Source organism: Lepidochelys kempii, chromosome 10, assembly GCF_965140265.1.
Source record: "Lepidochelys kempii isolate rLepKem1 chromosome 10, rLepKem1.hap2, whole genome shotgun sequence".
NCBI classification, from domain to species: Eukaryota; Metazoa; Chordata; order Testudines; family Cheloniidae; genus Lepidochelys; species Lepidochelys kempii.
The window spans coordinates 48,661,194-48,686,152 of record NC_133265.1 but is presented as its reverse complement, the minus strand read 5'-3'; the positions used below and the strand labels follow the sequence as shown (position 1 = coordinate 48,686,152).

Genomic DNA, 24,959 nt, shown 5'->3' with positions numbered 1-24,959 from the left:
CTCAGGTGGTGTCTATACCCTGCATTCATGCCAGGGGAACACTGCACATCCAGGGGTGGTTCTCCCAGTTCCATGAAAGGGTCCCCTTTTTCACATGGGCACAGCAAATCCAGCTCAGAAGGCTCCGACAATACAGCAGCTCAGCTGTGCTGGGTTGTGTTTGCTTTAATTAAACACCATTCACCCAAGGCTTTCACACTCCTGCTGCTCACTTTGCAGAGACGCTAACGAGCAAGAGTCTCAGCAGCCAGCAAGAATCAGGGCCAGTTATTGTGCTTACACACCTTTGATCATTCTTGCTGGGGAATTAAATCTTTCAACTGGAGCTGCCTCACTGTTTCTCTTAAAAACTGTGGGCTGACCAAGGGATCTGTCGGCAGCCCTCCACCTACCAATTAGGCAGAGCTTTTTCCAGCTCCTGTTTATGTAGACAGGGAGGCAATATCTTTATTTGGTTCTGGACTAGACCTTTCCTGGAAGCCATAAGGAGCCGTTTTGTGATCTCTCTTTTTTTTCCTCCCTCGTGACCATTTTCTTCATCCTAATCTGCTGGAATTACATCAAAAGACCAAAAAGCAGGTCTTCTCTAATTACCAAAGTGGCAGGGCCTCAAGCATCTCAGATCCCCTATTGGCATCCCCAGAGTTACTCTATTGACTGCTGCTCTATTTGACATCCAATCTATCAGCTGGGCGCCATTCCCACCTGCACTTTCAGGACCTGCGTGCTCCATTATCTTTATCCATTTCAGGGAAGAGCACGGGAAAGCACGGGACAAATGGCATCCAGAGCGGCCCGTGAAAGATCTCCCTTTAAAAGGATCATTGTTCTGCTATTATTACCCACTCTTACCAAGTGGAATTGAAGCATGAAGTAGATTTGTGCCCAAGATAATAGCGTTTATTAGACAAGCTATTGAGGACAAAACAAAAGGTAACAGCAGAGAGTCTGTAACGGCAATGCTAAAAAATCTATCAAGGATACAAGGAGAAATGACATTAATAGTTTGTGTTTCCTGTCGATGGTTAGAAACCAAGAGCCATCCCCTAACAATGCCCAGGTAAATGGGATTAATGTCATTGATCAGCAGGAGCTAATCAAGTACATAAACAATGACACAAATATACTAGTATCATCCTGCTGCCTGCTCCCTCCACCCCTAAGCTAGGTTTTCTTCTGGTGTAGGCAAACTGGTTCAGAGGATATAGGATCTGACTAAACCCTTCACTCATAATTAGGGCCCTACCAAATTCATGGTCCATTTTGCTCAATTTCACAGTCAGAGGATTTTTTTAAATGGTAAATTTCATTATTTCAGCTATTTAAATCTAAAATTTCACAGTGTTGTAATTGCAGGGGTCCTGACCCAAAAAGGAGTTTTGTGGGGGGGGGCGGGTTTTGCAAGGTTATTGTGAGGGGGGGGCCTGCAGTATTGCTACTCTTACTTCTGTGCTGCTGCTGGGGGCAGCGCTGCCTTCAGAGCTGAGCAGCTGGAAAGCGGCGGCTGCTGGCCTGGAGCTCAGCTCTGAAGGCAAAGCCACTACCAGCAGCAGCACAGAAGTAAGGGTAGCATGGTATGGTATGTCACCCAGCTCTGCAGTCACCACAGAAGTAAGAGTGGCAATACCATGATCCCCTAACATAACCTTGTGATCCCCCTCCTCCCCACAACTCCCTTTTGGGTCAGGACCCCCAGTTTGAGAAACACTGTTTTCCCGCTGTGAAATCTGTATAGTATAGGGTAAAAGCACACAAAAGACCAGATTTCATGGTCCATGACGCGTTTTTCATGGCCATGAATTTGATAGGGCTCTACCCAAAACTCGAAACAAGTCCCATATCCGCACTGCGTTGCACAAAAGATTGCACTGATTTCTCTCTTCATCCTACTTTCTAATTCCAGCCAAACCTAGCAACACTGACATGCCTTGACCAGCCTGGTCTGGAGAAATCTCAGCCCTCGTCACTAATTGCAGTTCCTGAGTGGCCCTGGGATGCAGTCCCATGAAGGGTGCATTAGATGAATCTGGCACTGGAGCTGACAAAGGCATGGATGACTGTGGCACAAGCCCTGTCCAAGAGAAACAGTTGCACTATTCTCATCAGACACAGCTAGAAAACAGCCATTACCAGTGCATACAGGACTAGCAGGTGGGTCTCTACGACCCCCTAGACTGTGCACCTGCATAACACCCAGCAGACCTGGTCAGCATCACCTGCACGTGCAAGCTGCACCTCACAACATTCCACTAATCCTTTCTGTATTGGCAGCAAACCCTCATCACATCCCAAGAACATGCAGATACTGGGACACAGCATCAGGCACGTCAGAGGAGACAGAGTAGGGCATCATCAGGCTATTCCACGTGGCACAACCAGGGTTTCCTTGCTCCGCACTCCTAATGGCCTCAGACACAATGAATGGCTCCTTCCACTGACCTCCTGAGGTCCCTTCCAACCCTGATAGTCTATGATTTTATGATTCTATGAATAGGAAGGGGTGATCAGACAGAGCCTAGTGGCATCCTGTATGAGAAAGTTTTGGGGTAACTGGGACCTCTCTTCTTCAAGGAAGATCTAGCCAGAACACCCTGCCTCTTTTAGCATGGTGCCATGAGAATCCTTAATACCTGTTTGTTACTCCTTGGGGATTGTGCCCCCAGGCTGAGAACCCCTGATCTAATGGAATGAATCCTGAACCCAACAACAGACATGCCTGCATGGGGACTCAATGCACTCAATTTAGGAGTCCAGATTAGAACTCTGGTTTTTTGGCTCCTAAACCACTTCAGCTGAAGAAGAGCTCCCTCTACTTTTAGAAGCACCAGCTCTCTCACCCTCTCTAATGGCCAGCCACTAGAAGGCAGCATCTCTCATCCACACAAAGCCAGTATATTACATCCTCTCCCCTTCGTCCTGAGTTAGATGGTATTATTACATTAATAGGGCAAAAATCCCTTCGGGACAAGCTCCTAAGCAGATAAGTCACTTTTGAAAAATTGAAGTCCGGCTCCTAAGTCATTTTGGCGCTTTTGAAAGTGTTACCTACCTTCGTTACCTCTCTGCTATTCTGTAGTTAACAGGGAGTGTCCTGTTCACTGCCCCTTTGCTGCATAAACTGGGGAACACATTCAAAGCAGCTGCACAGCCTCCTGGGTCCAACCTGCTTAACAAAACTCTCTAGAGAAGCAGCAGTATGATGAGGAAAGAGAAACAAGGAAGAGACTGCGTTCTCAGAAGAAGAAACGCAGTTATTAAAGTACACTTCCTTGGTTAAAACTCATGTGTGGGAGTTCTGAAGGGAGATTGTCCCTAGTAAAAACACGCTAAAGGAAAAGGAAAAGTTTGACTTGCTTTCAACAAAGGGGCCTCTTTTCCTAGCGGACTTTTCTCCTCCTCAGAATATTTACTGTAAGTGTTTCACAAAGCTGTAGTCTGGAAGAAGATGTATTTTATTTTAAAGGGAGGAGGGGGATACCTCTTTCCTCAATTTTTGTTCTTGTAAAGAGAAGAGGAGAAAGTGTCTATTCTTCTGATAGAGGCAGGGGGTGTGGTGCCCGTCCTCTGTTCTTGGTTTCAAGGAGAATGAGCTGGCAGGACACTCTGGGAGACGTCTGGCAGAGGACAGGGCCCCCTTTGAAGTTGGCTGGTGAAGGCAAGAGATACGAAGAGAGTGCAAATGGCGTCTTGTTAATAAGACTCTCCCTTTTGTGACATCCAGTATCTCCCAAACCAGCATCCAATCCAGCTCAGGCAGTTGGGTCAGATCCCATCAAGATGGAGAGGTTCGCTCTCTTATCATGAATTCATTCCTTTCTTTCAGACGGAAAGATATCTGCTCTCAAAGAGACCCGCTGCTGAGCCCATCTGTTTTCTCTAAGTAACAAACGTATCCATCTGTGGACCATCTTCCCTTGGTGAACAGTCCACTTCTCTCCTCAGCCCTTCGAAAGCTTTTTTCTTCCAATTCAATCTCTGCTCAGCAGTGGCTTTCAATGGGATCTGCATTTTATCAGTGTTCAAGCAGCAGAGAATCTGATGTAATTTGGAGGGATGCAACAGAGCTCAGCAGTACTTATGAGTGACCACCTGGGTGTCTCATGAACAAAGAAGGGAATTCAGACTCCCTCATTCATCCAGTCCTCCCTACCAACCAAAAAAACACCATTACTGCGCTGGAGGGACAGCCTTCCCCGGGCTGATGGAGGAAATCATCATCCATTTCTGGGCTTCCTTCACATGGATCCATCAAGGAACCTGCTTCATGTCCTGGAGGGGACATCCAGTTGCTCCCCTACGGAAAAGGGGTCCATAATGTGCTGCTGAGAGCTTATCCCAGCTTTCATTCAGGTGGAAGACAAGTAAACGTGACTCTTGCAAAGCGCCTGTGGTCTTCAGTAGCAGTGTAGTCTGTCAGATAGTGCACTGGACTGGGACTCGGGAGATTTTGGTTTCTGTACCCAGCCCTGCTGGGTGATGTTGGACAAGTCACTGCCCTGCTCTGTGCCTCAGTTTCCCCTCCCTTCTTTGGTCTGTCTATTCTATTTAGATATCAGATCTTCAGGGCAAGAACTGTCTCACTATTGACCAGATTTTCAAAACGGCACACCAACTGGCAGCTCAATGGGAACTGCTAGGCGCTGAGCTCTTTTGAAAATCTGGTTTTATGTGTGTGCGTGTGCGTGCACGCGCAGCACATAGCACAATGGGGCCCCGATCTCTAGATGCGCTATCGAAACCCAAATAATAATAAGGACCCAGAGGGTGGAACATGAAGCCCACGTTGTGGAACAAAGACTGTGTCTTGGTCAATTCAGCCTACACATGACGTTCCGCCATCCCTTCCCCTTCAACAGAACAGCAGCATCAGCGACAGCCCAATACTTGGGGTGGAGCAAATCTACCCTGCTTTTCAGCTGCACCTCTCACCCTGCCAAAGACCAAAGGTGAGACAAAGACCCCCAATGGGAGGCACAAGAAAGAGCAGCAGGAAGCTTAGAATGCCATCGGAGGTCTCAGACTTCTCCATGCTAGGATCCTTGTGCTGACTCCCCACCCTGATACATATAGAAACGTAGCAAAACTGGGACAGAGGAACTCGAGCCATGCACCTCCTTGAGCCAGCTATGCCCCTGGCATCAGAGGAGAGATTCACTGCTCGCTACAGCAGCCTCAGTTCTTGCAAGGATTTTTCCCCCACCCAACCCCCAACCTCTGGGCTGAGTGGTGGCTTCTCACTATTCGGCAGATGTCTCTATTCAGGAGAGGATTGGAGCTTCCCACTGTTAGCGGTGTAAATGCTACAGGCAGCCAGCATGCTGGGGGGTGGGAGCAGGGAACTGCAGGAGAGTGTCCGCAATGTCCTTTATCATAAAGGCAAACAAGCCTTGGCTGCCTTGTACCCAGAGGAGATTCTGTAAGGAGGCTGCTGGGCTACGGATGGTCAGAAATTTTTCATCAAGCCTTTTCTTCAACAGAAAATGGGGTTTGACAACGTTTTCATTGCAATATGGGGGAGGGGAGGGTCTATCAAAAAAGCAAAAGTCCAACAATTTTCAGTTTCCGACAGCCCAAAACCAAACCATGATTTGGTTTTCAGTTCTTCCACAAAAATCTGAAAAAATCTGAAAAAATATTTCAGCAAAAGCAAAATTGTTCAATATCTTCGCCATTTTTACAGGGACAATAAGACACAGTTGATTTATTTAACTGGCCCTGTGGTTCCCTCTAGCTCTCCAGCTTCCAGGCTGCACCACATATGGTCGCCCTTAAATCCAGGCCTGAACTCAGCACTCCTGGTAGAGACTGCTGAGCATGAAGCCACTGTGGTCCTCTCTTTACTTTAGAGGTGATGGTTGGAAACTGGAGTGCCACCGCTCAAGAGAGCCCCTATAGCACCCTCATTGCCATGTTCCCTGCTGGCTTCAGCAGACAATCCTCCCCCATCCCATCCATCTCCCTCCCACTCGCTGTATGAAGACAACACATGCTCATCTACCTTCCAGAGCCAGAAACAAGGGCAGGGGTTTATGCAGTGCCTGGTTACAGTTCTATTGTAAAAATGGCACAATTCCCATTTTTATTGTATTTTTGCAGCTCCCTAGAAAGCGCTGGGCATTATTTACTAGATCCCCATCAGAAAGTGGAATTTCTGTTCCACAGGAAATCCTGACATTGCAAAAACCTCTTCCCGACATACATTTGATACGATATTAAAATTAGTGTATTAGAGTAAGTCTAAATGGAATTAATCGAAATGTCAAACAGTTCAACTTTTTCCCATGGAAACTTTCATCGAAATTGACATATCCATAAAATATTTTGACATAGCCAAATATGCATTTCAACAACAGAAAACTGTTCCATCCAAATGCTGGCTCTTCTTTGAACATTTTCCAGCCAGCTCCACTTCTTTTGGGTTTATTGGCCCGGATCCTCAGCTGCTGTAAGCCAGTCACTTCAGCGGAGCTGGTACCAATTCACCCCAGCTGAGGATCCAGCCCGTTGGATTTTCAGAATTTTCAGCAGGACTCAGCACTCACAATTGGGATCAGGTTTGCACCTCATGTGCTGAGCTCTCCCGCATGTTGGATACTCCTTTGAAAATTTAGTCCTCATTCAAGGGCCTAAATAGGAGCTAGCCTGTTCAGAAAATGTGGCCCCAACTGCAAGTGCTGAGCACTTGAGAATCTGAGTGTTGAGGAGTGTTGTATGTAAGACAAAGGAGGTAATTGGCCCGCTCTACTTAGCATTGGTGAGGCCCTAGCTGGAGTACTGTGTCCAGTTCTGGCACCTCAATTTAGGGAAGATATGGACAAACTGGAGAGAGTCCAGAGGAGAGCAACAAAGATGATAAAAAGTTTTAGAAAACTTGACTTGTGAGGAAAGGTTTAAAAAAAAAAAAAAAAAAAACCACAACCCTGGACATGTTTAGTCCTGAGAAAAGAAGACTGAGGGGTGACCTGCTAACAGTCTTTAGATATGTTAAGGGTTGTTCTAAAGAGGACAGTGATCGATTGTTCTCCATGTCCAGTGAGAGTAGGATAAGAAGTAATGGGCTTAATCTGCAGCAAGGGAGATTTAGGTTAAATATTAGGAAAAACTTTTCAACTCTAAAGGTAGTTAAGCTATGGAATAGACTTCCAAGGGAGGTTGAGGAATCCCATCATGGGAAGCTTTTAAAAACAGGTTGGACAAACACCCATCAGGGACGATGTAGGTTTACTTGATCCTGCCTCAGAGCAAGAGGCTGGACTTGACCTCTCAAGGTACCCTTCCAGCCCAACATTTCTATGATCCTGAGCACTCTTGAAGTTCTGGCCCATGTTTATATTCTCACCCCCACTAGCCCCTTAATCCCAAACCCAGCCCATGGTCTGGGAAAGGCAGCTTTCACCCCATGGCCTTTTTAACCCCGGGTTTGCCACCCCAGTCTCTCCCTGCTGTAAGTCACTGAAAAGGGTCAAAGTGTGAGCGCGACAGGTGGGCATGACACAGCGGGACAGGTTCAGCTCTGGAACGGAGGGCACCCCCAGCAGCAGGGCCGCACTTGGGAGATTTATTGCTTGTGGCACGTTGTCAGAGTGAAACTCAGCTCATTAATCAGAACTGAAATAACAAGAAAACAACATTTTAATTAATTTAAATAAAAAGATGGGGGGAATCCAGGCAACTCTCTGAAGAGCCCTCTCTGGAAACAGAGGTCAGGGACCAGGCAGGCTTGATACCACAGAGTGTCCCCATCATGAACACATTGGTGATGGCCCCTTTGTCACCCCGCCCCAGGAAAGAAGTTAATCTGAAACAGCCGCTGTGCAACTCAGTCTCAGACAGAAGAGTAAAACATCTCAGCACCTGCGGGGTTCATGATCCTGCTCTTTCCTGCCCCAGGAAAATGTAAAAACTTTAAACGCAGCTTCCGCACCCCCGCCCCGGCTGCAGTCATTTTGCATAAGTTATGCAGCAGGCCACCTTCATTAGCACATATTACTACAGGGAAGCCTGTTGCTTCCCCACTCTAGAGGGCTTTGTTTTAAATAGAAATCGGATAGACGGGTGAGCTACGTTTGTGGTTGCGCACGGCCTTTGTTTTTTATGCTGTTGGCTTGGCAATGTGGAGGCGGGAGAACAATGCCTGAGGAACGCCGCCTCTTCCCTGCAATAGGATATTTAGCTTCAATTCCTACACGCCTTCTGCCCTCTCCTGCATCTGTCTCCCTCTGAGGCCTTGTCTTCGCTGCTCCAAAGGTGGGGTTTTTACCTCAGGGTAACTACGCACGTGAAGTATCCTGAGGTAAAAAACACAGCAATGATAAACCACTTTGGCTTTACTATGAGGTAAACTCAGTGAGGTCAACACTGTGTTCCCACCTGGGGTTCACCTCACCCAGTTTACTGCACAGTAAAATCAAAGTGCCCTGTCTTTGCTGTGCTTTCACTTCAGGAGACCTTACATGCGTAGTTAGCCTGTTGTTAAAAAAACACCCACCTTTTTTAGCAGTGAAGTCAAGGCCTCAGTCTGTCTTCTGCTCTGCCCCATGTTTCCCCCTCCTCTGCCTGTCTCCTTCCTCCCCCTCTCCATAACAGTTGGTGGTGTCTGAAAGTAGGTAGGCAAACTGACACGAACATGAGCTCAAAGCCTAATTACAGCACCAGGTAAAGATGATAGTGTATTCGATTCAAACCAGCAAGGCTGTACGGTGAGGATCCCAGCTGTCTTTGCCTCTGCCTTCCTCCCTTTCAGCCCTTCTCCAGCAGGGCTGGGAGGATCAGTCATCAACAGTTTACTCAAAAAAATTCACCCACTGTTCTCTCCAACAGCCAGTTGCAAAGTTCTCCAGTGTATTTATCAGGAAAAGTTACTCGTACATTTCATTAGTGACCAGTTCTTGGCCTGCAGCAGGCTGGCAAATAGTTCAATGCTAATGCATTCATGGTTGGCTGTTTAGAAACATCACTCACGTGGCATTGTTTCACTCCCAACTGGATGACTTACACCACTAACCGACTGGGGTTACCTTCTCCAGACCCAAGGAAGAGCTCCACGCAGCTCAAAAGCTTGTTCCTTCCATCTGCAGAAGCTGGTCTGGTAAAATATATTACTCACCCCACTTCTCTCTCACAGCTAACAAATCCCAGCATGAATTGCCTACTCAAGTGGAAAGCTTGCCACCTGTGGTTTGAAACGTTCACTGTTGTCGGTTTTGTGATTAGAAAAATCACTTTCTGTGACTAGTCTTGCTTGGTATTTGTTTTTCCACCAACCATCGCACTAGTGAAGCTCATGGATACTTGTGGAATATCAACCCAAGGGGGGGGGGGGGAGGGAGATGAACAGGATCAGAGAAAATTTGTTTAACAGGCGGAATGAGCAGTCACAGAGATTTTTTGCGGCACCCACCAAGTGCCACTCTCCAGCAGTTCTCCTTTAGAAATCTGCCTCTTCCCCTCCCTCTTTCCCCTCCTGCCCTCTGACTTGGTCTGCTATACAGTTGTGCAAACCCTCCCTACTCCGGTTTGCACAGCATCCTGCAAATGTTCTCAGTGGGCTGGTGCAGGTGCAAATCACAAGCCAGGTGGCACACTCGTAAACCTATTTCTATTTGCACGAATGCAACACTCTTGTGATCACAGTAGCACAAAGCACTCCATTACCAGGAAGTGCTGAGGATCTCACTCTTTATAATCCCCACGGAATCTGGACTGGGCACTGCACGGGCAATCACAGAACTGAAGAGGTTAGTAAAATAGAAGTGTCAGGCAGGAGGACTAGGTGGCCTTGTCCACAGTAGGAAGTCACCAGAGATACTGCAGAGAATAAAGCAAGTTTCACAGATGGCTCCAGTGTGTGATGTGGAAAGTTAGAGGAGTAGGAACTCCAGGGAAAATAGGTCCTTGTCACTCACCTGAGCAACGAGCAACCAAGAACAGGTGGTTGGTCAGATACACATACAAACCAAAATGGGAAGATTGGGAAGGTAGAGAAGAAATGGGTCTTGTGGTACTGAAGTCTTCCTCCCATTCGCAGAACAACTCTCCACACTCTGCTGGTACAAGGAAATTCGAGAACAGGGGAAGTTCCCCACGTAAAGCCGGATGATACCGCCAAAGCAAAGGTAATGGGAGCGTACAGCATTTCCCACCGACTGGGATATTTGGAGGAGGAGTTAACATGCAGCCCCGGCATCCTGGAACGTGGTCCTGATTTTCAGAAGCGGGAAAGCACCCCAAGTTCCAGCTGAAATCAATAGGAGCCAAAGGTGCTCAGCACCTCTGAAAATCTAAGACCCACAGGAGCTCAGTTTGCCCATGAAACCCGTATATTTCCCCCAGTAAGATGGTGAGAACATTACATCAGGCCAAAGGTAAAGCGAAGACAATCCCCAAGAGAACTATAGAAGGGTTAATGGGTTGGCTGGCTGAGTGGGTGTTTCCACACCTAGTCCCCTAATGGGTCCGGCTCTTCCCAGATGGGAGGGAAAGAAAGAAACCCAGAGGAAGTTTAGGGGTGGTTCTGTTCTTTGAGTTTCAGGGACAAAGGGAAACTCTGTGGTAGGTAACCATAGCCCCAGTAGCAGGAGGGGAGCTGCCTCTGTACCTTTCCTACTACTACACAAGCATGGTTCTCATGTTTACTGAGCTCATGATTACATCATTATTCCAGGGACTGTGCCTACATGTGCCAGCCCAGCCCAGCAATGAGCACACCACAAGGTCACGTAACAAAACACCAAGCTACGGATGGCAGCTTAAATCACTATCAAAGTCTCAGTGCCTTGAAGTACATAGTTATGGGCCCTACTGATCATATCTGCGCTGCATAAAAATCCACACAGCTGTGGCTAAATTCCCAAAGTCCAATCCCAGCATAAAGGCCCAGAGTAAAACCTGGGATGATGGATACATTTGAAGTGATCTCTTCCAAAGGCCTGGTCAGAAATCTGGAAGGGGTGTGGCCAGGGTATTACATTTGTCAGAGTCACAGACACAGGGCTGGGATAAGAACTCAGCTGAAATGCCCAGCAACACAGTAGTGCCCAGATCCTGAGTGACTCTACCCCTACAAATAATAAGAGTAATGCTGATCAATACAGCCTCTCTTGATCCAATTGCCAGTACAGCCTTTCTTGCCGGTAAGGGAGGCAAGAGGGTTTCTCTCAACAAATCCAGCCGTAGGCACACCACGGGAGCAGCAGCCAAACAAAGGTGTCACATACCCAGAAAGAACAAAAGCAGTTGCCAGAAGCCCCCATGAATGATGCCCAGGTGGACGTGGACTCCAGCCAGAGCTGATTTCAAGCCCCTTTGCAGCTCAGGTAGAAGAGTTCCCTCTCTCTGCTCCTCCTCGTGTTTCTATGGAACTAACATGTGATACCTTCAGAGAATGGCTCCCTCTCAGCCTTTGATGCTGCAGCAGGGGACCAGGCAGCGGAGCTAGGTGACAGCTGCAAATAAGGTTACCCTCCTTCCCTTTCTTTAAAACTTCCAAGGTATCAGGGCATCAGCTTTCCCTCCTCTCTCGGATACTGTGAGGAGTCAGAATCCCAAAGGGCTGGCAACACTCAATTTTCTGGCCGTAATTTAGTGAGCTGCTCAAGAGCAGCTCAGGTTTGTTTTCAATCAGTGTTACACCAAGGATCCTGCATGTTCTGCAGCTACCAAATCCACCCCTTGCCACTTATCTGTGGCAAATGAAATTTCACAAGCAGTACAACCTTAATTGAACTACAATGAAAATGAAACACCCTGCTGATTATATGATTTACTCGCATCTTTAACGGAATAGAAATCTCCATTTTGGATTGTACCTGAATCTGCCACCAAATTGCCAGTCTGCTGCAAAAGGTAAGTCAAGCTCACCGCTTTGCTTAGACAGCACTCTCAATGCTGCCATCAGCAAAGCTCTGCTATCCTGGAGCAGCAAAGGGACCACTTGTTCTTGCCCATTTCATTCAAAAGAGCTGGTGCCTTTGGAGAGGTCACAGCTGAAGCTGCTCTAGGTTCTTCTAGCAGGAATTACTCTAAGGAATTCCACAGGAAGACCTCTGGGTGGGGGTGGGGGGACAGAACTACTCCACTGACAGCATCTTCCACTCAGAGTCTCCCATAGCACAGGACAACACAAGAGCACCAGTTGTCAGCATGTTCCTAATTATGCCAGTCCAGCATCGTCCAGCAGGAGTCGCTGTGAGGACTTGGGTAGAAGCAGTGCCTGTAGGGGGAGGTAAAAACCTCCCCACTCCTCTCCCACTGTGAGTCGTTCTCGCGATTCAGAACAAACTGCAGCACAGTGCAGGCGAACACCCGCGCTTCAGTAGCATTTTCCTAAATTAAACAACAAACAAGAAGCTGTTTCAGATTTTCCTTACGCTGCAGTTCCTCATTAATCCCCACAGTAAACACAAAAGAAAAAAACAATTAACTGAAAAGAGAGGCTTCCCACTTAAAGATACAGATTGATACTAAAGCTAGAGTCAGAAGACTGGAGTCCAGGCAAAATGTTTCTCAGAAGCAATACGGATTAGACCACAGGGCCTGGCAAGGAAAGAACGGCTGCCGGGCCTGGCTAGGTCTCCTGCCAAGAATATCCAGTCATCTCTAAAACTCTTGGGCTACCACCCATCTCACCAGCCAAGTGGCTAATAGAATAAAGCTGGCCCCTTCGTGAACTCATTTCTTCCCAGTGCTGGGAGCAGGGGGGAGTCTCTCAAAGGAGAACAGCTTGCTAGTAAGTCCCCAGGTCTCCTGATCCAAACCTCGGATTGTAGCCAAAGAACCTGTTTTAATCCGAAGGCAGCCAAATGCTCCTTGGGGCTTTCCCTCCGCTCTCAGGAAAACAGAGATCTGAACCAGCTCATGAGCCCAGAGACACTCAGATACTATGGTGACTGGCACAGCATAAGACCCTGTCTAGAATAGGACAGGGTCTCCTGCTCTCCCCCGGCCTAAGCAGGGGATGGGGAAAGGAAGTGGCCACCCTCAGAAGTGCAGGAACGGAAGTAGTGGGAGCCATTGGGTAACAGGCCAGAGCACTGTTCTCCCCCTTCCCAGGGGTGGCTGGGAATACCTTGTGCTGGGGGACTGGGGAAGTCTTAAAACCCGTTAGCATACCCAGCTGTTACAATTAATGACATACATTTTGGAAGCGATATTAAATGTTGTAATTCAGGCCTTGATCTCTATTAGAGCGCAGAATGAGACCACTGCGGGGTGGCAGATTATCCCGCAGCTGCTGGTGTGGGGTTCTCATACCTTCCTCTGCAGCAGTAGGGTGCTGGCCCCCCATCACAGACAGGCCCCGGAGCTAGGTGGAGCTCAGGGCTGAGCCAGTCTGACAATGCCACCGTGACTGGCTTCAGAAGGGAGGCACTGGACTGTCCTTCTCTCTAACATTGAAACAGCATTCGTGGTGGGTGCGCTGTTGAAGCAGTGAGGGGACCCACGCCCCTCTCCCTCCAGCTGGCCCTTTCCTCGAAAAGCTGGGGAATAAGTATCAGCATGTGGCCCCAAATGGACACCAGGGCCCCATCATGGAAGGGCCTGTAGTACCAGAGGGAAAGAGAGCTGCTAGGCGTACCCTGAGAGAGGAGCCATCTTACTTGGTCCTGTCAGAGGCCTTGGGGACCCCAAGACATCTCCATTTGCAGGCCTGTCGCCAAGGGCTTGCTTGAAGAGCTAATGTGACTGAAGAGCATCAGGGGCAGCCAGTTGGATGGGGACGGGCAGGGGAAATGCATCTCTCAAACTTTTACCTTTCTGTGGATGTCCCCCACTCACCGTGGCGGCAGAACGCATGTACCAATCCCCGGGCCTCACCACTCGCCTCTGACAGCATCATGCCTGGGACACTGCAGGTCACTGGAGAGGGTGAGCTAGAGCAACTGAGGCTGCTGAGTTCTTTATGCCCTCAGTGTTTGAAATGGCAGCAGGACCTAGTGGGTACAGCGCTGGACTGGGATTTAGGAGACCTGCGTTCCATTCCTACACCTGCCACTGACTTCCTGAGCGAACTTGGGTAAGTCGCTTTCACTCCATGCCTCTGTTTCCCCTCCCACTGCCCTCTGTCTGTCTTGTGCATTTAGCTGGACCGCCCTGCAGTATGGTAACACAAATGACATGACACGGCACAACTGGAAGGCATTCCTGCAGCAATGGGCCCAAGCCTCAAACCCAAAGCAACTGCCCGCAGGAGTTTAGCTCCAACCCACCTGCAAGCGTAACACAACGCTGGCAACCTCCGAATCACTTCAGCACTACCGAAAGGGGACACCATAAACACGGACTTGCCACAGCATCCCTGAAGGAGCCGTTGCAGAGGCAGCAGCTTGTTCTAAAAGAGCCAGCATTTGTTTGTACAGACACAAGCAAGCACCTTGGTAATTGGCAATGATGGGGAAGGAAACAGACAGGACAGTTTAATGGGAGGGCTGTAAAATATTATATCCGTTTAGAAGTTTCTCCCAGTGTGGCAAGGACTCTCTGAGTCAGGGCAGCTCATAAAGCTAAAGAGATGGCAACAGAGGCACTCAGCATGGTGCCCCAGCCATGAAATCAACAAACAAGTAATTTTTTATCAATAAGAGGAATCCTTCCCCTCCCCCACAAATATGGTATTTATAGTTATCCCATTGCTGGAGGATGAGATCTCATACAGCCTCTCACCAGAAAGGATCCCCAAGCAGTTTATAAAGGCTCATCCCTCCAAGGCCTGAACCGCAGGTGCCTCTGCAAGACAGTATCCCCCTTAGCAGCTGGGCACAGTAGCTGTTTACATGCACGATCCATTTCCAGTTGAAGTCAATGGGAGCATTGCCATTGACTTTACTAGGAGCAGGAGCAAACCTCCAGTGTGTAATCACAACTAAACCCCAGGAGACGATGCGAAGGAATGCAAAGGAAAAACCAGGAGGCGTTTTCTGGAGGCAGAATGCAATTACTCAAGTTGGAATTTCACCAGGAGACTGGGACCAACACCCTTGTGCTTGTGATAAGCACCAGGGGATGATGTTTTCATGAGAAATGGTCATCTGAGGGCTTTACATCTCAGCTGGCAAGTTCCCTTTCTCCTCAGCCCAACTCCCGCCCATACATTGTACTGAGCTCATTAATTACAGGAGCACAGTTCAGGCAGTCACTCAGACAATCCCATTTCCATTAACTGCTAAGAGATAACCCCTTAAAACTAAAAGGGGGGATGAACCACACCTAGATCCAAACAAAAGGAAGCATTTCTTCACACAACGCACGGTCAACTTGTGGAACTCTTTGCCAGAGGATGTTGTGAAGGCCAAGATTATAACAGGGTTTGAAAAAGAACTAGATAAGGTAATGGAGGCTAGAACCATCAATAGCTATTAGCGGATGGGCAGTGATACAAAACCATGCTCCGAAGCATCCCTAGCCTCTGTTTGCTAGAAGCTGGGAATGGGTGACAGGGGATGGATCATTTGATGACTACCTGTTCTGTTCATTCCCTCTGGGACACCTGGCATTGGCCACTGTTGGAAGACAGGCTACTGGGCTAGATGGACCAATGGTCTGACCTAGTATGGCTGTTCTTATCCATGAATCCACAGATCCATGAATTTGGAGGCAGTTTAAAATTCAAACCCAGATCTGGCTGCGAATTTCACAAGTAGAGCCTGGATCTTTAATGGGGCCCAAACCAAAGTGTTTGGAAACAGGGCAAATAGATTCAGACCACCTGCAGGGGGATCTCCTTTCCATGACCCGACCCAGGCTGATCCCCGTTTGCTGTCTGTCCCAGCTCGGCCTGGTTCCAGCTTGGCAGAAGTGGGGATCTGAACAGCAGATGCCTGCCCATCTCCAAGAATAGGCTTACAGATTGGAGGCATCTCCGCCACTCCACCCCCTCTCACAAACATATGGGTTACATATGGTCAGCCGCAACTGAGGAGGCTGGCAGTGACTTCCTGAAGGTGTCCTTTGCTACTGATGCTAATATGCCAGCTTGGTCCACTTGCTTCCCTTCCTGCTGTTCAGTAAATCTCCTCCATTTCCCCAAAGCACCAGCTAGCACTGGCCACTGCTCGGCAGCAGACTATCAGACGTGGTGGAGCAGGGGAGTGATCTGGCATAACAAACCCTTGCCTTTCCTTCATCAGCCCCAATGCGTCTCTCCATTCCAGCCTCCTCTTTGCCTCTCTGAGCCCCATGATCTCCTTCGTCATCAGAACATGGCTCTGCCCCACTGTCGCCTTTCCCCTCTCGTTCTCCCTGCACTGCAAACAACACACTTCCTATGCAGGGTAGCCTGTTTCCTCTTGTTTTTTCCTACCCCCCCCCCCCGATGTTCTGGTTTAACTTGGATTTAAACTTGAAGAGTGGTCAGTTTGGATGAGCTATTACCAGCAGGAGAGTGAGTTTGTGTGTGTATCGGGGTGGGGGGGATGTGAGAAAACCTGGATTTGTGCAGGAAATAGCCCAACTTGATTGTCATGCACATTGTGTAAAGAGTTGTCACTTTGGATGGGCTATCACCAGCAGGAGAGTGAATTTGTGTGGGGGGGTGGAGGGTGAGAAAACCTGGATTTGTGCTGGAAATGGCCCACCTGATGATCACTTTAGATAAGCTATTACCAGCAGGACAGTGGGGTGGGAGGAGGTATTGGTTCATATTCTCTCTGTATATATAAAGTCTGCTGCAGTTTCCACGATATGCATCTGATGAAGTGAGCTGTAGCTCACGAAAGCTTATGCTCTAATAAATTGGTTAGTCTCTAAGGTGCCACAAGTACTCCTTTTCTTTTTGCGAATACAGACTAACACGGCTGTTACTCTGAAACTCACTTCCTGTTATTACTGGAGAAGGACTTGGGCCTCAGAACTGGGACCTGGATTCCAACCATCCGAGGCCATCTTGTGAAGTCAGGTCTGGATCAGGGATTGGGTTCTGAACACCCCCAATGCTCTGAGGTCCTTGGATCAGGGAGCCTGCTTCAGGTCCATCTCTAGTGAGTAACACTTTGCCTTGCTGTTCTTCAGCTAAATGGAAACTCAGCTCCCTCCTCTGTCCCCTTAGCCCTGATTGCACCAAAGGGTCAGTAGCTCTTTTCGGGGAGGGGGGGATTGGGAGAGAGAGAAAGAGAGGAAAAAAAAACAACAACAGAGTAATGATTCTCACTCTACCTCTAGAGCTACATGAGGCCAGCACTGATGGAAAATTATGGCAGTGTGTGTATAAGGCAAGAGGATGGCAGAAAGACCAATACTTCGTTGATTGTTACCGTGCTGGTCTCTATCAAGAGCCAGGTAGTCCTGGATCAAGGCTAACCATGCTGCAGTTCTACCACAAACGATGAAGCTCAGTCGTGCGTTCCTGAGGTAGTGGGGGAGGTATAAGATTGGGGATTCTATGACAAATGCGGTGGCCTGGATCAACTAATCTGTTCAGTTCCCCAGTTCACTCTGGGGAACTGGGGAACTGGGGAACTGGGCAGTTCACTCTGCCTCTGTGCCACAGCCAGGCTAATGAATTCACTCAGCTTGTCCCCTTGGTATCTCTCACAGCCAGTCACATTCCGGTCTGATAAAGGGTGCTTGTTAAATCATTCCACTCCATAGGTCCAATCTGGAGCAGAATCAAGCGCCTCGCTGAGACCCTTTTTGCTTCCTGAGCCACGCATTGCAATGTTATTAAAAATAAGGAGGGCTTTGAAATTCACAGGTTTTAAATGTGCCTTAGTATAGGGAATGCAAAATCAAAGGGCAAGCTCAGCACAGCTCTGACTAGCATTTCTGAGCACTTGGATGTCACGTTTCTTTCCTTCTGGCCACCTGAGAGTCCAATGTCAATACAGCTTTAACAGCCAGAGGAATGCTTTTACTAATATTTAAGCAAATGTTTAGTGCATAGAGAATGCAGGTGGCATTTCTGATTGTCATGCCAATTTCAAAGCAGGCTGGGAGTGGTTTATAGTCTCTGACATCTGCTTCCCCTCCGAACCCCCAGAGTCACAAACACTGACACTTCCCAGCAATCCTGAACTGCAAACACTGTCCAGTGCCCGCATCATAAATCAGCGTAGGAATGCTGACCTCAGCAGAGCCACACTGATTTGCACCAGCTGAAGATCTGGCCCTCAGTTCTTACTCAGTGGTGCAAATAGCTTATTTTGTGATTTATTAAGCCCATGGTTGATTAACTTTGTCCGCAAGGGATGAGGATAAGCTATTGGATTTGCAGATATTTTAAGGCCTGTAGTTGTAATTTTTGTCAAAAGCCCTTATGGCCCGATCCAAAGCCCATTGGCAGGTGCTTTTTTATTTGGAATATAAATCAAATCAAAATAAATTCACATCACAAGCAATTTCAAAACCCGGCAGTGGACAACATTAGTATAGCCCCCGTCCTTTCTTTGTCCAGTGCAAGTCACAACAGCGCGACATTTACATTCCAACCTCACAATCCGATGCTGGCAAGTCAGAGTGTAACATCCCCAGGGCAGGAGAGGCAGCACCAGCATGTTGTGACACAACATTACACATCGCAACAAGTTATTCTGGGACCCTCTGACCTCCTGAAAGAATGTGAAATCATCCCAGCTGAACTGGGACAATCCTGGAGGTGTTGGGATGGCTGGCAGTTCTTGCTGGTTGCTCTTTTATTCCCAGATATCCTCATTGGACACCCCTTGAAAGAGCAGCCTCTTTCCCTTTCTCCTTCCCAAATCTCACCCCTCTTCTTGCAGCATCTGCACCTAGGGTACCTGTCAATGCTGTCAATACCAAGTCACTAGGCTTTTGTCTAAGAGCTTGATTCTTTGACCCAATGAGGCACTTTCTCTTGGCTATGGGTACAAAACTGTCCATCATGAGGCCACTGCTCCACTATGACATGGGTAAAACCAGCAGCAAATTGCTAGCAGTTAATATTTAGAGTAGGGGAGGGATGATCTGCTCCAGGCTCCTATGCATGGGAATTTCACCCTCCTTCCTCAGCGTGCTGTTCCAAACAGCCCTGTTTGGTGCTGAAGATTGTTACCTACCAGTCTACCCTAATCCTCACTCCCAGCTGCCCCTTTTAACAACAAAAGCACATCCATAGTTCTCCTGAAGGCATGCCCCTGGGGAGTGGAAGGAGACTGCTGTGCCTTCTTTCTTAAGCATATCGGGCCAGATACTGAGGCCACACAAATCAGCCTCTTTCCATCAACAGCAATGGATCGCTAAATGCTAATGGGAATAGCTCAGACCACCTGAGGGGTCCCACAGACTAGGGGGTCAAGTCTTCCCAGGGCAGTTGCCTTCCACCGGAACCACAGCACTCTCAGCCTCAAGCGCAAAGGTCACTTGTGCCAGAAGCGTAGCTTCTTCAGCAACTGGCCTGTGAACAGACAAAAGCCAGTCCACAGAGCCTGGAGAGAGAAATAGACCTTTACGTGTATGTTATAATTTTGGGATGTGCACAGATACCATGTTCATGGGATTGTCCTATTAAAACAGAGAGCTCTATTTAATATTTTATTAGATCAGATTAAGAGAATGTCATATCAATTCAATTTCAGTTTTACTCCATCTGTATAGAAAGCTTGTTCTGAACTGCAAAATAATGGGGTCTAAATTAGCTGTTACCACTCAAGAATGTTGGGAATCATTAGGAAAGGGATAGATAAGTAGACAGAAAATATCATATTGCCTCTATGTAAATCCATGGTATGCCCACATCTTGAATACTGCATGCAGATGTGGGTCTCCCGATCTCAAAAAATGTATATTGGAATTGGAAAAGGTTCAGAGAAGGGCAACAAAAATTATTAGGGGTATGGATCGGCTTCCATATAAGGAGAGATTAATAAGACTGGGGCTTTTCAGCTTGGAAAAGAGACAACTAAGGGGGGATATGACTGAGGTCTATAAAATCATGACCAGTGTGGAGTAAGTAAATAAGGAAGTGTTATTTACTTCTAACAACACAAGAACTAGGGGTCACCCAATGAAATTAATAGGCAGCAGGTTTAAAACAAACAAAAGGAAGTATTTCTTCACACAACGCACAGTCAACCTGTGGAATGCTTTGTTGTGAAGGCCAAGACTATAACAGGGTTCAAAAAAGAACTAGATACGTGCATGGAGGATAGGTTCATCAATGGCTATTAGCCAGGATGGGCAGGGATGGTGTCCCTAGCCTCTGTTTGCCAGAAGCTGGGAATGGGCGACAGGGGATGGATCACTTGGTGATCACCTGTTCTGTTCATTCCTTCTGAAACACCTGGCATTAGCCACTGTCAGAAGACAGGATGCTGGGCTAGATGGATCTTTGGTCTGACCCAGTATGGCCGTTTTTATGTTCTTATGTAAGAGAGTATCTGGGGCCAAAAGCAAAGAGGGGGGAATGGGGCCTGTGAGAAGCTTTTGGTAGGAGGAGCTTCAGAAAAGTTTACACAAGTTTTAGATGATAACCCAAACTTTCTGGAGGCCACTCCAAGCAAAGTGTTTGGCTCAATGCCCATTGGAGTCCAGGGAGTCTTTCCATTGTCATCAACAGGCACTGGAACAGACCATAAACCTATAGAAATTCTCTGCCACATTTCCACAGAGAGACATGTGTTCACACATTCCAAAAAGTGACGGCGCTGTTTTAGTGACTTGGTGATGGGAGAACCTCATCAAGTTCTGAGGGTCTGTGAGATGAATCTGGTCATTCCTCTGACCCTGGGCCTGTGCTCTGAGAGAAACATGCCCGGAGATAGTGTGGATGAAGGAAACAATCCTCGCTCACAACATGTGTTTTCAGGGCTGTTTAACTCCTATAGCTGGACCACACAGCAGGACAGGGGGCGGGGGGGGAGGGGGAAGACACAAATGGAGGCAGCTCACTGCTTCCACCCAACGTGGGGTATAGTCCTCGTGGATCTATTCTCTGTGCACTTCCATTAGCCATGCCGCCAGTACAGCCATCTATCCCCTACACACCGCTGTACACATCACCACTGAGGAAGCCTCTCCACAGCTTGTAGGGGATCCTTTGTGCAGGATCTCCATGCTCTGATCTACTAGCCCAACAGGAACCCTGCCTTTTCGGTGCAAACTCATCGGGCCCACTTAGAATAGGAGCCTCATGTATGTATTTTTAAATAAATATACCCATTCAGGTTTCCCATGGGAGGGACCCCCACAAAGGCCTGTTGGGCAGGTACCAGCCAGGAAAGAAACTTATTGCAGTAGAAAAGCGCCAGCCTGTTACCTTTAGGGCCCTTCTACCTCCCAGATCCTAAAGCAGAGATTATAACTAACCTCCCCCACCCCCACTCCCCCCCGCCACCCACTGCCCCAGTTTCTATCTATTGTGACACCAGACCCAACTTGTTTGCACTCAGCTCCTAGAAGCCAGCAGGAATAGAATCAGATACTGTCTCTTTAAATCATCTATTCCCTTCGCTGCCAGGGAAGGCCTGTGAATGGAAATACAGAGCGACGTAGGGCACATCTGGATGAGCAATAAACAAAGTTTTCTCCTTTTCATTAAGTTGCCCCCAGACAAACTCATGATGGGCACAGGCTGCAGAGAGACCTAATTTTGCTGTAACTGGATAACCACCTTTGGATCCCACAGTTGGAGAGTAGCTCACTGGGGGATGCTTCCAATATCTGATCAGCATCAGACCCTGGAGTTCAATGAATGTGCTGCAGCTGAGACACGGAGGAGAGGAGACAGATGTTGTGCGTGCTCCAATCCTACATTTTTAGCTGAGCTGGAGGGCCCTTTATGGGCCCGGAGTTCCTCATCTGCAGCTACTGGAATGGAGAGGTCTCTCAGTAGTTGGGGTGTGAGCCTAAACTTATGCAGCTTCTACCTAGGGAGCTCATTACATGAGAAATGCAGGGAAAGAGAGCTACTGAACGCAAACTAAGGCCCACTTGCCAAAGAGTCTCTGGAAGATGTCTCCAGAACACCCTGTTCCTGCATGTAACTATCTGACCAGTGTGTCTTGCAAAATGCAGCTTCTCTAATGAGAGCATTGCCCAGACTCTCTCAGGATCCTGTTCCATACCTTAGCAACCCAGACGATCCAGCAAAAGGGAGTGTCTAGGAAGCTATGCACCTGGAAATGCCAAGCCATTTAGAGAGAGGCCATGGGTGTAGGGTTCTACTCCTAAATCCCTACCCAGAACAGAGTTCCTGCACATAGATCCCTGTTGAAAGGTAAGCCATCAAATTCCAAAGCCCTCAGCCTAGGAATTACACCAATGAAGCCTTTAGCTCTTTAACGTGCAACTCGGTAGCAGGGACAACACATGCAACTCAGTAGCAGGGACAAGGTCAGTGGGGATGGAATAACGCATCTTCAGTGCCTACTTCCCTCCATAACAAAGCAAATGACCTATGCAAAATAGGCAACTCCCACCAGGCCTTTTGTCCAACACAAGTCTACTGGTGAATTTTGGAATTTTCTGAATCATGCATTTTCTGTAATCTAGCATGAATCTTTCATGCACACCACCTATGAAGACAGTTAACTGTTTTCAACTCAGTCTCCGATACTTGAAAATTATTTGTCATTTTGCACCTTTCAAGACCTTTGTCCTAGTGGATTTATCCTGAGCAGACATCTGAGGGTAATCTATCACCCATAGCACAGCTGATAAGAGAGGAAGAGCCATTGTGTCATTGCATTGGTACGCTACTCGCATATAGACTCCGGGACTCTTGAGCAAAAGGAGGAAAGAACACAGTTTCCCAACAGTGTAACTGGGAAGCTTCCTTTGCAATTTGGTCTCATGGGGCAAAGACAGGAGATGCTGTGCTGGTCAAAACAAGAAACATGTGGATGACTTCTTTTGGATGGGTTTCCATAGGAGGAAGGATCACCTGGTGCTTAAGGTGCCAGGAGTTCTGGATTTAGTTCCTACCTCCACCACAGACAGCCTTTATAACCCTGAGTATATCACACAGTCCCCTCAGATCCACAGCTGTATAATAGTCCCACACTGTGAGCTCCCTGGGGCAGGGCCTCTCTCTTCCCCTGTATGTGTAGTGCCTGGCACCAGCAGGTCACTGATCTCAGTAGGGGCTACCATTGTAACACAGATGTTGCCTTTGCTTTCAGTCTGTGTGTTCCTTTGAGAATTCAAAGCCATTGAGGTTCAAAGCCAAACTGTAGCCAAACCACTCTGTTTCACCTGTTCCTGTGGCAGTACCGGTCCAAATGGCAACCCAGCTCTGTCAGCTGGCCCAGGTCACCTTGAAACTGGACCCAAACCAAAAATGGGTTTGTGGGGCAGGGGAAAGAGTGGCTTTTGCAGGGGGATGGGGGCCAGCTGTGTGGGAGAGGAGGGCAGTTGGCCTGTTTCCCAGCTGCAAGAGATCTCACCAGCTTCACTGAGCTTTCGTGAGCAGGGACTGAGGTTAGCAAATGCATCAAACCTCAAATGCCAGGCTCCAACGGAGTGGTTGCAAGGTTGGATGCGAGCATCCCACACCATTGTAGTCAGGGCCTCTTGCAACAGGCTGTCCGGTGGCCATGCAGCGCTGTTGGATCAGGATGCTGTGAATGCCAAGCTGTCACAGAGCAAACAACTATATTCCTTAGCCCATGCCAGGAGCCTGAAGCTGTGGATTTGTTTGGGGTCTCAGCTAGTCTGATGGGACATGCCCATGTGACAACTCTGTCCCATTCCCCTCCTACAGGCCTCTACCTATCCTAGGTCATTGTTGCCCATGCAGGTGAAAGCTAAAATAATTAAGCCAGGCCTTTGATGCTCTGCAGCGTTACCAGAATCCCAGCTGTATCCAGCCAGGAGATGGTTAAGGAGGAGGATGGCAGGACTAGGAAAGAAAGGAAACCAGTGTGGCTTTAAGGAGAGCCACCCCTCTCCATGGACCTAGCAAGACTTGCTTTGCCTGCTGCCTTTGGTTGTGCTGTCACAGGAACCAGAGACTAAGCAGCCAATTCTGCTCCTGGGCTGTGTGTTTACACCACCACCACCACCCCCCCTTCCACAAACCCAGCACAGCAGCGAGCAAATTGAGACGTGCTCCCGCTGCTGAGGACTACAAGGAGCTTGCAACCTCCGTCTCTCCAAATCTCCCAGTCCTCTCCCGCGTGCGGCACACAAACACACACACTCACGTATCCCCCTCCAGCCAAGCAATCCCGCCAGCTAGCCCCATCCCCGGCCTGCCAACTCCCTGCTGCCCAGAGACTCACCCGCGGTGCCCGGCTGCCCTGCCAGGATCCCCTGCTCGCGCTGGCCCTGGGGACCGGCCCCCACGAGCAGGTGCGCCCCGCGTGTCGGTAGCTCCTGGCTCGGTCTCCGCCTTGATCACGGAGCCCCGGCTGGAAGGGGCAGCTCGCCGCAACCCTGCCCCTGGCAGTGCCCGCTGGGCGGCAGCGGGACAGACGCGCCCGGATCCGAGCGGCCCCGGGGCTGGGGCGAGCTGGCAGCGCCGCGGTCCGGCTCTGCGCTCCCCGGGCGGGGAGACGCGCCCTACTGCTCCTTCCCGGCGCTCCGGCTGGAGCGCTCCCGCGGCCGCCTGGGCGAGCTCATCCCCTCCCCGAGCGCCAGGTGCCCGCCGCCCTCCTGCGCCTGCCCGCTGGCTCGGGGGCCGGGGGACGCCCAGCCGCAGCCGCTCTCCGCAGCGCTCCTCACGCGTCCCTCGCCTGGGCTCGCTCTGGCTCCCGCCGCCCGCTCCCCGCGCCGCCCGCCGCCGCCGCCGCCGCCTCACACTCCCCGCATGACATCAGAGGCTGCCGCCTTGGCGAGCTGCGCCCCAGCCCCCGGGGGGAGAGACGGGAACCGAGCCGTTGGCCGCGGGGCGCTCTCCGAGGCTCGGGGGCAAATCGCGCCGCTGAGAGGCTGTGACCAGGCGCCTTGGCCAGCCCGGCTTCCCAGAGAGCGCGCCCACCCACTTCCACTCAGCACCGTCCTCTGGCGGGGGGCTGTTCCGGGGGGCAGGTGGCTCAGCTGCGCCCTCCCCGCTGCTCCTTGCCACAGCT

At 49.2% G+C, this 24,959-nt stretch overlaps 1 protein-coding gene across 3 annotated transcripts in view; it reads right to left on the bottom strand.

The window, feature by feature from the left end:
• LINGO1 (leucine rich repeat and Ig domain containing 1) overlaps positions 1-24,643 on the bottom strand; it is a 462,452-nt gene extending 437,809 nt beyond the window's left edge. For 2 of the 3 annotated variants that reach the window (XM_073303476.1, XM_073303473.1), the window contains exon 1: positions 24,171-24,640. The gene's annotated coding sequence lies outside the window, so the exon portion shown is untranslated. Of the gene's footprint in view, positions 1-24,170 lie in introns of all 3 variants that reach the window. The other variant, XR_012153954.1, reaches the window with a different exon arrangement.
• Between the last annotated feature and the right edge of the window lie 316 nt (positions 24,644-24,959).